The sequence below is a fragment of the Capra hircus genome, chromosome 1 (genome assembly GCF_001704415.2).
Source record: "Capra hircus breed San Clemente chromosome 1, ASM170441v1, whole genome shotgun sequence".
NCBI lineage: Eukaryota > Metazoa > Chordata > Mammalia > Artiodactyla > Bovidae > Capra > Capra hircus.
Window position 1 is genome coordinate 79,973,136 of NC_030808.1, and position 14,125 is coordinate 79,987,260.

At 44.6% G+C, this 14,125-nt stretch overlaps 1 protein-coding gene across 1 annotated transcript in view; it reads right to left on the reverse strand.

Moving 5' to 3' along the window:
- The window catches only part of ST6GAL1 (ST6 beta-galactoside alpha-2,6-sialyltransferase 1), a 139,608-nt gene that overhangs the window by 92,490 nt on the left and 32,993 nt on the right, over positions 1-14,125 (reverse strand). The window contains exon 2 of the mRNA XM_018051786.1: positions 12,289-12,431. The gene's annotated coding sequence lies outside the window, so the exon portion shown is untranslated. The remainder of the gene's footprint in view (positions 1-12,288; positions 12,432-14,125) is intronic.

Genomic DNA, 14,125 nt, shown 5'->3' on the forward strand with positions numbered 1-14,125 from the left:
GCCAGGATGGAGTCAGCCCCATGAGACACTCACTAGGCAGTTGTGAACTCCTAGGTGAGACCCTGATCCACCCCTTCCAAGTTTCTCTCCACCCTCTGTGGCTGTTTGCAGTTTCTGTAGGACAGGATCACATTTCCCACCTGAGCCCCTGGGCCTAGGAGCGCTGGGGGCCTTGCAGCCCAGGACTTTTCAGAGGGTTCACATGACAACCTGGCAAGGCACAGCCATTCCCAGCAAAGGCATTAATAATACATCCCTTTTTCCACAAACTCTGGCAAACAGTCTAAAGTGACAAGTGAAAACATTGAGTCCAAATTCTCACTGGGGCTGAGGAGGCCAAAATAACTTGCCTATCAGGGCTAAATCATGGGGCTGAGTCACAGTTCTGCTCAGGGGTGGTGGCCAAATGAAATGGCTGATGATAAAGCTAAGAACTGAAGCAAAACCATGTTCCTTGAGGAATAAACTGCCTGTATGGCCTCTGAATGATTCAAGTGGAAAGTTTCCTCGACCCAGAGGCACAGAGAAAGGAGGCCATGAGACATATTGGTTGAGGAATGAATTTAGCTGTGAACAGCATCTCAGCAACAGCCCAAAACACAGCAGCTACCACAGGCGGCCCAGAGACCCTGAGGCCGGAGACCTGAGGAAGCACAGGCTGATCCCCTGCAGGAGCAAGAGGACAAATAGAGTAGGTTTCAGTGGGATTTTTGTCTCCTTGTTTGTACCATTGTTTTCCTGTTGTTATAGTTCAGTCGTTAAGTTGCATCTGACGCTTTTGTGACCCCATGAACTATAGCCCACCAGGCTCCTCTTGTCCATGGAAATTTCCAGGCAAGAATACTGAAGCAGCATGCCATTTCCTTCTCCAGGAGATCTTTCTGACTCAGGGATCGAACCTTTGTCTCCCACATCACAGGCGGATTCTTTACCACTGAGCCACCAGGGAAGCCCTTGGTTGCACCGTATCAGCACCAAACCAGTGCCGGGCTTCCAGGCACTCAGTTGTATGAATAAAGAAATACATAGTGGGTATCAGGCAGCATGAGTTAGTAACTATGCAAATCTAAGCCAGCCCCTTATCCTCCTGAACGTCAATCTTCCCATCAAGAAATTGGGACAATGACAACTACTTAGAAAGGTTCTTATAAGAATAATGAATGGAATAGCCCCTAAAAGAATGCTAAGTAGCAGGCACTTTAGAAATGAACTCAGAATTAGCCCTCCGTCTTCCAACAGTCCTTGAGTATCAGCTGTTGCCAATTCTCATTGGTAGAGGAGGGAGAAGGAGATTGGGAGGAACAGTGAAAAGTGAAGATAAAGCAACTAAAGGTCACACATCAAAGGAAGATAAAGAAGACCGACCCCTATGGTCACCCCTCCATGTGTGGCCCTAGACAAGTCACATATTTCTCTGGGTCTCAGAATTCTCTGATAAGAAGTGGGGCTAGATCTAAGCAGTGGTCTTCACGTTGTGCTCCAGGAAGCCTAGAGAATCTGTAGAGACCCTAAGGGGCTGTCCTGCAGTAAGGAGGAAGTAGACAGCCAGGCACCCAGGCAGCTTCAGGAAGCTTCCTACCGAAGGAGATCTTCTGAAGAAACAGTTCCACCCTTGGTCCTTAACTTTCTGAAAGCTAATGCTTTCTCCTAAGTTGCTGGCATCCTTCCAACCACCAGTTTTCTGCAGGAACCTGGTCTAGGACCCTCGCTCTCAGGGTTATGCAACGCAAGGTTCGCAGCCAGGGCCTTCTTAAATTTTGTGCCCAAGCGACCTCACTCACCTTGAGTACCAGCCCTGAGTCCCCAGCCCTTCTTCAGTGTCTGCACTCACTCACCTCGTTGACTTCTGGCACTTCCCTCCCTGGAAATCTCTCACTACTACCTTCAATGGCGCTACCTTCCACCAGGATAAGTGTTCCACTTCTTTCTGGTTCCTCTCCTTCCTCCTGGGCAAGAGGAGTAGGACAAGGAGAGGCATGGAGGGGAGAGAAAAGCACACCAGGCAAAGGCAACGCATGACAGGGAGGAGGCTGTGGAGCCTGGCTTTGGAACAGGCTGAATCCGAGGGGCTGGTTGAAGTACAACAGGCAGATGGGTAAGGCAGGTATGGACCCTAAGAGAAGTTGGGACAGAGAGGTTTTCTACCCTACCTGGCAGAATCTTCTCTCCCATCCACTTCTTCTTTCCTTGCCCCACTTCCCCTGTTCACACCAAGTCCACATCACCTAACATTAGGATACTTACGAACCTCCTAACCCATGCCCACTTCTTATCCCTCAGATCACACGAGATTACTCTCCCAAGCCCGGCTCTGAATAGTCATGCCCCCTCCTTGGAGACCTGAAATAGCATCTTCCCTGTTTGCTCCAGCCAGTCCAAATTCCTCAGTCTAGTACCCACACCTCCCACCTTGCCCCCAATCTCCACCCCACTGTATGCAGATGTGCTCCTAGGCTGTTGGCCACCTGAACAGCCAAGCATCCCTGACTTTCCTGGCACTCTTTTCCTCTTCTGGTACACCTCACCACTCACCCCAAGTCCACCTGTGGAATCTCCACACTGCAAACAGCACCCCCAATCTCCTCTCTTCCCAGATCCTGCAACCACTCTTGCCCAAGCTTACAACCATGTGCAGATATTGCAGAGTATGCTTCCCTCCAGCTTAGCCAGTAATTTCAGTGCAATCAGCAGGTATTGCAAAAGCATGGCCCTTGCCTCATCAATTAGGAGCCACAAGATAGAAAACTATCACCTGCCCTGCAGCAGCCACAGGTAACCTATAAGCTGCAGGCTATTATTTAGTCGCTAAGCCCTGTCCAACTCTGTGAGACTCCATGGACTGTAGCCCACCAGGCTCCCCTGGATTTCCCAGACAAGAATATACTGGAGTAGGTTGCCATTTCCTCCTCCAGGGGGTCTTTCTGAACCAGGAATCAACCTACATCTCCTGCACTGGCAGGCAGATTCTTTACTGTCTGAGTTGCCAAGGAAGCCCAACCTGCAGGTAGATCACATCTAATAATGTATCTTCAACGGAAGCTTGTCAGCCTCCGTCTCCGCTTGTTTCTCTCTTTATTGCCTTTTGCACCTACCCCAGCTATGGTCTCCAGCAGGCTCTCAGTAAATACTAACTGAATTAATTAAGGAGATTCTTCTACAGGGAGCACAGAACTAATTCCATAAAAAATAATTAAGGATCTATTTCCATGAAAAGTAATTTCTTGATTTTTCCATTTGAAGATGACCCAACCGATGATGGAAATGTTCTAAAAGTAGATTTTAGTGATGGTTGTGCAACACAGTAAATTTACCACAAAGCACTAAATTTATACTTAAAGCAAGTTAATTTCAGGGAATACAAATCCTATCTCAATAAAGATGGTTTTTAAAAAACCTGTGTGATGAATAACTCTACCATGGCAGCTCACTGTGTTTGGTTGAGTAATAAGTTGGCTGAGTCATGAGAACATTCAGAAACAAAGAAACAACAAAAAATGATGACCCACCCCTGTGAGGTGTGACCCTGAGCTTAGTCTCCACCCCCATGGGATCAGCAGCAGCAGTAATGGTTAGGGATGAGTAACCTCACAAAACAGCCTGGGTTGTTGGGGTGGGGAGAGCACTAGGATGACCATGCATTGGGTCAGTCTATAGTCAGGACACAGCAGAAAGTGAACTGACCCTGCAGAACGTTCCACAAGGTCCTCTGCAGTAGATCAAGGCTAAGGAATAAGACTCCAAACAGAATCACTTCCCCAAGGAGGCATCCTCCAGCCTCACACTGGTTAGCTCACCCAGCACCACAGAATTTCCTTTAAAGAAATCCACAGTCCATGAGTATACACTTGGTTGTGTTATTAATCAATTCATATTTCTCTCTGTAGACCACATGCTGTATGAGGTCAAGGACTGTAGCTCTAGGGCTCACGGTTCCTAGTACAGAAGCAAGCACACCTTACATTCTTATTCTTAAAGTTGATTGAATGCTGATTGAGTGAATGGACACTCATCTTTGGTTAAAGTGGGACAAGGTATACAGATACCTCGTTTTCTTTCAGTGCAGTACTGCTGTGCAGCTGAGTATTCATAATTCTTAAGGGCCTCTGTAGAGGAGAGGGAACCAGCATTCTCTAGGGTAAGTCACTATACCACCCCTAGTTATCCTTCCCAATCTACCCACTAGGTATGGTTACTGCCCTGTTTACAGGTAAGGAATCTGAGGCTCTGCATCTGTCAGTTTGTCATGGGAAATAAATCAGAAAATATACACAAAGCGCTTGTTATCCAGTATGACTGCTGTGTAATTCTTAGCTACCATTATTATTTTTCCCAGCACACTGAAGCCGCCTCTCTACCCATAAGTAAAAAGAAGAGACGATCCCAAGCACAGAGAGGGCCTGAGGCCATGGCAGCCTCCCTTGGCACCTCAGACCTCCAAACACTGAGAAAAGTCATCCAGAGTCAGATCCAAAGGTTTCTTCATCTCAGCTGCCAGGAAGCACATATTCTGGCATATGGGGACCAAGGAAGGAAGGGGTGGAGGAGAACTTACCCCAGAGCCTAGTAAAAAATCAGCACAGGTTGTTTGCTCATCTGTGGGAAACAATAAAAAAGAAAAAAAAAAAAACCCTCCTGAAAAAAAACACCCAAACCTATAAACTATCCCTCTCCTAGCGCCACCCAGGACAATGAAGAAAGATCCCACAGCCAGGTAACTGGATCAGAAAACAAGTGAAGCCAGACTTCCAAGGCAGCTCCAGAAATGGTGGGAGGGAGCTGTCAGCTTCCTTTTGCTTCTCACATTTAAAAAGTACAGGCTGGGGTCGAGATTATCATAGCCAACCCGAGAGCAGAAAGGGAAAGAGTTACACAACCAGCCACTAGAGAAACACAGATGAAGACCGCAATGAGCTACCACTGCACACCTATTAGAACAACTGATATTAAAAAGAAGACACCCCCTAACTATTCTACCATCCTTCCCTGCCACTCCCTCCCTTGGCAATCCTGCGAGAAGCCTGCGAGTCTCTTTCTGTTTTCTAAGTTCATTGGTATCATTTCTTTTTAGATTCCATATATAAGGGCTGTCATATGATACTGCTCTTTCTCTGTCTGATTTACTTCATTCAGTAGGGAGTTCGGGATTGGCAAGTACACACTGCTATATTTAAAATAGATAATCAACAAGGACTTACTGTATAGTACACAGAACTCTGCTCAGTATCACATGGCAGCCTGGATGGGAGGGGACTTGGAGAGAGAATGCATACATGTATATGTATGACTGAGTCCCTTTACTGACCACCTGAAACTGTCACATTGCTAACTGGCTATACTCCAATGTAAAATAAAAAGCTTTTTTTTTTTCTTAATTTTTGAAGAAATGTTTGTGTTCAAATTGATGAATTAGAGTGCTTTTTTCCAATGAAAAATAAAATAAATAAAAAAGGATGCTGCAAATGCTGATGAGGAGGTGGAAAAGTAGATCTTTCCTACATTGCTGGTGGGGACAGAAAACCATACAGTCACTCTAGAAAATAGTTAGGCAGTTTCTTAAAAAATTTAAAACACACTTGCCATTCAACCCAGCAATTGCCCTCCTGAGCATTTATCCTGGAAAAATACACACACACACACACAAATTGGGGGGTTTCTTTTTTTTGAAAAATAAAATTCAATGTTCATATAAAAACTTGTGTGAAATTGCTCACAGCAGTTGAATCTGTTATAGTCAAAAACTAGAAACAACCCAAATGTCCTTCAATGGGTCAATAGTGAAACTGATACATTCATACAATGGAATAACACACATCATAAAAAAAAAAAAAAAGAGCTAACTATTGGTACTCTCAACAACCCGGAGGGACCTGAAGTACATTCTCATGAGTGAAAACAAGCCAGTCTCAGAAGGTTGCATATTATTATGACTCTATTTACAGAACACTATGAAAATGACAAAATTATAGGGATGAGAAAAGCGAGAAAGGGCCAGCCCAGCATGACAATGAATGGGTGCCATGAGGGAGACCTCTGTGTGGAAGGATAGTTGATTGCACCTTGATTGCGGTGGTGGCTCCACTAATCTAAACATGTGAGAAAATGAGACATTGTTCCATGCACAGCTGTACCCAAACTCAGATTCCTATTTTGATACTGTACTGTAATTGTGTAAGATGAAACCAGGGGAAGAAACTAAAGGATACACTAGACCTCTCTGTACTATCTTTGCAACTACAACTGAACCTATAATTGTTTCAAAATTAAAAGTTATAAATAAATAAAAGAGGTGCACAGCCAGTAGGAGGGCATCTGGGATTCCAGCCCACACCACATCCTTCCACTCGCCAAATCCCAGAGCTCCAATCAAATGACTTACAACTGGGCATGCACCATGATGGTGCATATTTCCATGCCTTTGCACATACAAATTCCTACCTATACTGCCCTTCCCCTGCCTAGCTAACGTATAATTTCCTTGAAGTCCCAATTCACATACCTTAACCTACTAAAAGATTCCCTGACTTTGCATCCTAAGATTACTGATCTTCCTTTGTACTCTCTGAGCACAGCACTATTCAACTGAATTGTAATTGCTAATGTGTTACTGCTTCCCACCAAAAGCAAGTCACAGAATTAGAAAATATATTTGCAAAGTCTCCAATTAAAAAAACTGGTCTGTAGAATATATAAAGAACTTTTACAATCCAATCATAAGAAGACAGTCCAATTTCATTTAATGAACAAAAGATATGAATAGCTGCTGCTGCTGCCAAGTCGCTTCAGTCGTGTCCGACTCTGGCAGCCCACCAGGCTCCGCTGTCCCTGGGATTCTCCAGGCAAGAACACTGGAGTGGGTTGCCATTTCCTTCTCCAATGCATGAAAGTGAAAAGTGAAAGTGAAGTCGCTCAGTTTAGTCTGACTCTTCACAACCCCATAGACTGCAGCCTACCAGGCTCCTCCATCCATGGGATTTTCCAGGCAAGAGTACTGGAGTGGGTTGCCACTGCCTTCTTCGAGATCTGAATAGACATTTCACCAAAGTAAATATGCAGATGCTAAATAAGCACATGAAAAAATAGTCAACATCATTAATCTTCAAAGAAATCCACATAAAACCGTGAGATATCACCACAAACCTCTTCAGTTCAATTTAGTTCAGTTCAGTCAGTCATGTCCGACTCTTTGCGACACCATGAATCGCAGCGCGTCAGGCCTCCCTGTCCATCAGCAACTCCCGGAGTTCACTCAGACTCACGTCCATCGAGTCAGTGATGCCATCCAGCCATCTCATCCTCTGTCATCCCCTTCTCCTCCTGCCCCCAATCCCTCCCAGCATCAGAATCTTTTCCAATGAGTCAACTCTTCCCATGAGGTGGCCAAAGTACTGGAGTTTCAGCTTTAGCATCATTCCCTCCAAAGAAATCCCAGGGCTGATCTCCTTCAGAATGGACTGGTTGGATCTCCTTGTAGTCCAAGGGACTCTCAAGAGTCTTCTCCAACACCACAGTTCAAACGCATCAATTCTTCGGCGCTCAGCCTCCTTCACAGTCCAATTCTCACATCCATACATGACCACAGGAAAAACCATAGCCTTGACTAGACGGACCTTAGTCGGCAAAGTAATGTCTCTGCTTTTGAATATGCTATCTAGGTTGGTCATAACTTTCCTTCCAAGGAGTAAGCGTCTTTTAATTTCATGGCTGCAGTCACCATCTGCAGTGATTTTGGAGCCCCAAAAAATAAAGTCTGACACTGTTTCCACTGTTTCCCCATCTATTTCCCATGAAGTGATAGGACCAGATGCCATGACCTTCGTTTTCTAAATGCTGAGCTTTAAGCCAACTTTTTCACTCTCCACTTTCACTTTCATCACGAGGCTTTTGAGCTCCTCTTCACTTTCTGCCATAAGGGTGGTGTCATCTGCATATCTGAAGTAACTGATATTTCTCCCTGCAATCTTGATTCCAGCTTATGCTTCTTCCAGCCCAGCATTTCTCATGATGTACTCTGCATATAAGTTAAATAAGCAGGGTGACAATATACAGCCTTGACGTACTCCTTTTCCTATTTGGAACCAGTCTGTTGTTCCAGACAACACTTGATGCAGCCGAGAGGAGCTACCCCATGTCCGAGGTCAGGGGCAGCGACCGAGAGTGACTAAAATTAAAATGACTGACCACACCAAGTGCTGACAAGGAAGTGGAGCACTTGGAACGTTCATACATTGCTCGTAGGCATATAAACTAGTACAACTGCTTTAGAAAAGTTTGGCAGCTCCTTAAGCTAAACATATACCTTCCATATGACCCAGACATATTACTCCTAGGTATTCATCCAAAAAGAATGCATGCTGCTGCTGCTGCTAAGTTGCTTCAGTCGTGTCCGACTCTGTGCAACCCCATAGACGGCAGCCCACCAGGCTCCCCCGTCCCTGGGATTCTCCAGGCAAGAACACTGGAGTGGGTTGCCATTTCCTTCTCCAATGCATGAAAGCGAAAAGCGAAAGTGAAGGCGCTCAGTCATGTCTGACTCTTTGCGACCCCATGGACTGCAGCCTACCAGGCTCTTCCATCCATGGGATTTTCCAGGCAAGAGTACTGGAGTGGGTTGCCATTGCCTTCTCCGAAAGAATGCATAACCCCCCACAAAAATTGTTTCACAAATGCTTATAGTGGCTTTTTTCCCAAAACAACTTGTTATTGAGATATAGTTAAGTTACGATGTTGTATTAGTTTCAGGTGTACAGCAAATGATTCAGTTATATACACATATCTTCTTCTTTAGATTCTTTTCCATTATAGGTTATTACAATAGACTGAATATAGGTCCTTATTGTTTATCTATTATATATATAGTAGTTTGTATCTGCTAATCTCAAACTCCTATTTAATAACTCCCTACATCCTTTTCCCCTTGGTAACCATAAATTTGTTTTCTGTGAGTCTATGTTGTAAATAAGTTCATTTGCATCATTTTGGGGGGATATCATATGATATTTCTCTGCTTGACTTATTTCACTTAGTATGATAGTCTCTAGATCCATCCATGTCACTGCAATTATACATATGGGCTTTAACAGCCAAAATTGATAACAACCCCCAAACTCTGTCAACAGATGAATGGATAAACAAATCTTGGTATTTCCACACACTGGGATACTATTCAGCAATAAAGGAAAGAACTGCTGCTGCTGCTGCTAAGTCACTTCAGTCATGTCCGACTCTGTGTGACCCCATAAACGGCAGCCCACCAGGCTCCCCCATCCCTGAGATTCTCCAGGCAAGAACACTGGAGTCAGTTGCCATTTCTTTCTCCAATGCATGAAAGTGAAAAGTGAAAGTGAAGTCGCTCAGTTGTGTCCGACTCTTCGCAACCCCATGGACTGCAGCCCACCAGGCTCCTCCGTCCATGGGATTTTCCAGGCAAGAATGCTGGAGTGGGGTGCCATTGCCTTCTCCTAAGGAAAGAACTACTGATGCACAAGCACAGTGAATACTTCTGCTGAGTGTTAGATGAAAATATGCTGTATTATGCAATTTTTGTAAAGTTCTAAAAAATGCAAACCAATCTACAGCAATAAAGCAGATTAGTGGTTGTCTAGGGATGGGAGGCAGGACACAGAGGGGCCAGAAGGGAAGGATTAGGTGAAGGAAGAAACTTGGGAGGATAACAGTTATGTTCACGATCTTTGTGGAAATTTTCGTAAGTTTATGCATATGTCAAAACTCACTAAGTTTTGAGACTTGAATATATGCAGGTTTTTGTCTCTCAATTATATCTCAATAAAGTTGCATGGGAAAAAAGTGATGGTTATCATCTAATAAGCCTAACCCTAACCCTTTCACCTTGTAGGTGGAACATTATGAAAATAATCATTAATCTGGGCTTGCCTGGTGGCTCAGTGGTAAAGAATCTGCTTGCAATGCAGGAGACCCAGGTTCAATCTCTGGGTTGGGAAGATCCCCTGGAAAAGGAAATGGCAACCCACGCCAGTCTTTTTGCCTGGGAAAACCCATGGACAGAGGAGCTTGGCAGGCTACAGTCCATGGGGTCTCAGAGGAATCAGACATGACATAGAGACTAAGCAAGCAAAAGGAAAAAATATATATCATTATTAACCTTCACTCAAGGTAGGTATTATTCAGCCCAGTTTTCAAACGAGGAAACTGAGAAAGACAAGGTAATCATGCAGCTACTGTGAAGCCTGGCTCAAACCTAAAGCAAGTGTCTCAAGCAGAAGCAGGGCACCTGACGCCACCATGAGCTCAATCAACGCCATTCTCTACCCTTCCAAGTACATATATATATACCTTAAAAGGTCCTCAGATAACATCTCAACTTGTTTCACGAACCTAGAAAGCCAAGCTCCTGATGAAGGAAGAGGACTTAACTCCAAGCGTACCAGAAAGGCATGTCAGATACAGAGGAAGGACTGGGGGTGAGGGGCGGGGGGCCAGAGCTGGCACCTGGGGACACCCACATGTGCCCCTGTCAGGTGCAGACAGGCTCAGTGAGCACATGGCCTCGGGAGCAGTACCCTCTCACAACTGGTATCCCTCCCTCCCCTGGAGCACACACCTCCTCAGCAACTACAACTGCTAACCACAGCTGTGGGACCAGGCTTCTTAAAATGAAAGTGTGAGACCAGATGACCTCTACAGTCCTTTCTACTTTTGTAATTTTCCAAACTACAGTTCTACACAGTACTCTGATGCCCTGCCTTCTCCCCATCCCCTCTTGCAGGCTACTTAAAGGAGGTGGCGAAAAGGAGCCAGAAGGTTCAGAAAGCGAGGGAGGGGGCAGAGGTTGGGGTTCCATTATGCTAATTTAATTAGTTCTAATCTGCTGAGAGCAGGGCCTGGAAGAAAGAGCTTTTGTTTAAGTTTCACATTTGGCAGGAAGTGCCCCTGCTCCTCTCTAACCCCAACCCCGACTCCACCCCGCATCAGAGCTTGTGAATCCAAAGCTCTGATTTCAACCCTGGCTCTCACATCCAGCAGCGCCCGGGCTTCCTTTTCACACTTCTCTTGATTTCTTGCTTTTTCCAGGAAGGAAATTTGCCCCAGATGTTGGTCCATAAATGGAGAGCTTTCATCGGCCCGTATGAAAGGGTGTCAGTAATTCACAGATTTCCCCAGAAGCAAGAGCCAAAAGGAGAAGTTCCAGCCAGTTTGTCTCCATCAATAAACCAAAGACTTACCAATCAATTAAAGCCCCTCCCCTCTAGGGGCAGGAAAACTTACAGCATGCAAAACATTTCATTTTCACTCTTATGCGACTCACTTTATGGGATAATAAGAACAGAAACTCATTCATTTATTCAATTAGTGATTATGGAGCACTTAGAGTTCACAGGGGAGGAAGCGGAGGGATACGCAAGTGAAGTGACCTGCCCTGTGCCTCCCAGCGTCGGGGCAGGAGTAGGGGCGGGGGAGGTCCATCAGAATTTCCAAAGCAAAACGCCCCTGGTTTGCAGCCTTGGCTGATTTCAGTGATGTCAGTTTTCCCACTATAGCCAATTTCAAGTCGCCAACAATTTTTAACAAACAATTTGCAAAATTCCTGAATATTTAAAATCAGCTTAGGATAGCCTCCAGGGGAGAGGTGAGTTCTCCTAGCTCCCGAGTATTCCCCCTGCCTCCCCACTCTGCCTCCACGCAGGAAGAGCCAACGTGCCCTGGAGGCCTAAAGAGTAATTTTAATGGCAACTACCTGAAGCTCTGTTAACAGGGGTAAGATTTCAGGCGTGTTTTCTTTTCTTCCTCGTCATTATTTCTCCATTTTACTTTTATAATCAGAACATATCTAGGTAATTTAAGTCATTTTTTAGGAAGCTTAATGGACTCTTTTGCAATAACCTCTCCAGGTAATTTCTGTCACTATATTCCTTAAGGCGGGGGGGGGGGGGGGGGGGCGGGGTTGTTTCCTAAAAACAACTTCCCCAGCAGAACAGAGCTGGTGCACCAATGTTAAGCATTCCCTGAGCTTGGTGCAGTCTTACCTGAAGGATAAATTCATTCCCTTGGGAGTTCAAATTTCACCCGCAATTGAGAAAACACAACTTTCTGTTAAGAGTCCAGAAGACCTGCCCTAAAAAATCAAAACCTCTTAGGCCACCAAATGACCTTGCCCTTGATTGGGCTGAAACAGAAGCTGATGGTTTGAACCAGAAAGAAGTGGCCTTAATCTCCTGATCTTGAGAAGATTAAGTGTCCAACATCCCATCCCAGCATCCCAGGAGGCATTTTACCTTCTTGGTCCCCAGGCTAGGATTTGAGGGCTCTTACCTCAGCAATGGGACACAGGCCTTGCCCCAGGGCTTGGGCAGGCTCACGTGGGCCAGTTCATTTCCGCTGCAGTCTACAAGTTCACTGCTTCTCTCTGGGCTGCTCTCTGCAGATCTCAGCACAATTCACTCACTCTACACTGCCTGCAGGAAGGAAAAAAAAAACAAAGCCAAGTTATCGGCTGAGCATCAGAGGCACACATGATAATACACACAAAGGAAAAACACCCTTGCTCCTCCTATCCCTGGTCACTCCGGCCACTTCAGAGTCCCTTCCAGAACTCCAGCCTCCTTCCCAGGGTTCAACCTGGCCATCTGTTCACCCAGACCTACCCCTTCTGGAGCTGAGCAATTTCAGAGTGAGCTGCAGATTAAGCAAAGCAAACTCTTCTACAATCACTTAATCCTCATGCTACTTGCTATTATTGGTAAGAAAAGCAAGAGTAAGAAAGCATTAGTTCTGGCCCTGAGTCTAATGTTTAGCTAAGGTTTGTGGACAACCGATTTCCATCAACAAATACATCCAACTGGCTCACAGTCTCCCTTTGACCTATAGTAAATTCTTTATGATGTTACAAATGTGAATTCAATTCCTAAACTTATTGGGGAACATTTTTAACTGAATCTAAAGTTTCAACCTAGTGTTGTTATTGTGCCTGGGTGGATAGTGTTTGTTTTTAAAGTAAGTGTTGTTTTTCTTAGTGCCAAAGAAATGTATGTTTAATCTTGAAATTTTAAAAAATATAGCTATCAAAAGAAGGGAAAAAAGTTACCCTTTCTTGTCTAGCCAAGATAACTACAGATAACACATCTTTCCTGGTTTTATTTTGTTATCTGGATTTTTTTACAAAGATCCAATGAAGTCATGGTTTAGTAATCATAGTAAAAGTGTATGCCTCTGTACCCAAAACCTGAACAATTAGGTCATCTTCAGCTCTTTTTTTTTTTTTTTGCAAATTACAGATTTGTTGTTGTTGTTCAGTCGCTCAGTCATGTTCAACTCCTTGTGACCCCATGGACTGCAGCACACCAGGCTTTCCTGTCCTTCACCAACACCCAAAGTATGCTCAAACTCATATCCATTGAGTCAGTGATGCCATCCAGCCGTCTCATCCTCTATCATTCCCTTCTCCTCCTGCCTTCAATCTTTCCCAGCATTAGAGTCTTTTCCGATGAGTCAGCTCTTCACATTAGGTAGCCAAAGTATTGGAGCTCCAGCTTCAGCATCAGTCCTGCCAATGAATATTCAGGGTTGATTTCCTTTAGGATTAACTGGTTTGATCTCCTTGCAGTCCAAGGGACTCTCAAGAGTCTTCTTCAACACCACAGCTCAAAAGCATCAATTCTTCAGCGTTCATCCTTCTTTATGGTCCAACTCTTACATCCATACATGACCGCTGGAAAAACCATAGCTTTGACTATATGGTCAAACCATACTTTGTCAGCAAAGTAATGTCTCTGCTTTTTAATACGCTGTCTAGTTTTGTCATAGCTTTTCTTCCAAGGAGCAAGCGTCTTTTAATTTCATGGCTGCAGTCACCATCTGCAGTGATTTTGAAGCCCAGGAAAATAAAGTCTGTCACTGGTTTCCATTGTTTCCCAACTATTTGCCATGAAGTCATGGGACCAGATGCCATGATATTCATTTTTTGAATTTTTTCAGTTTTAAGCCAACTTTTTCACTCTTCTCTTTCACCTTCATCAAGAGGCTTTTTAGTTCCTCTTCCCTTTCAGCCATAAGGGTGGTGTCATCTGCATATCTGAGGTTATTGATATTTCTCCTTACAATCTTGTTTCCAGCTTGTGCTTCATCCAGTCCAGCACTTCGCACAATGTAC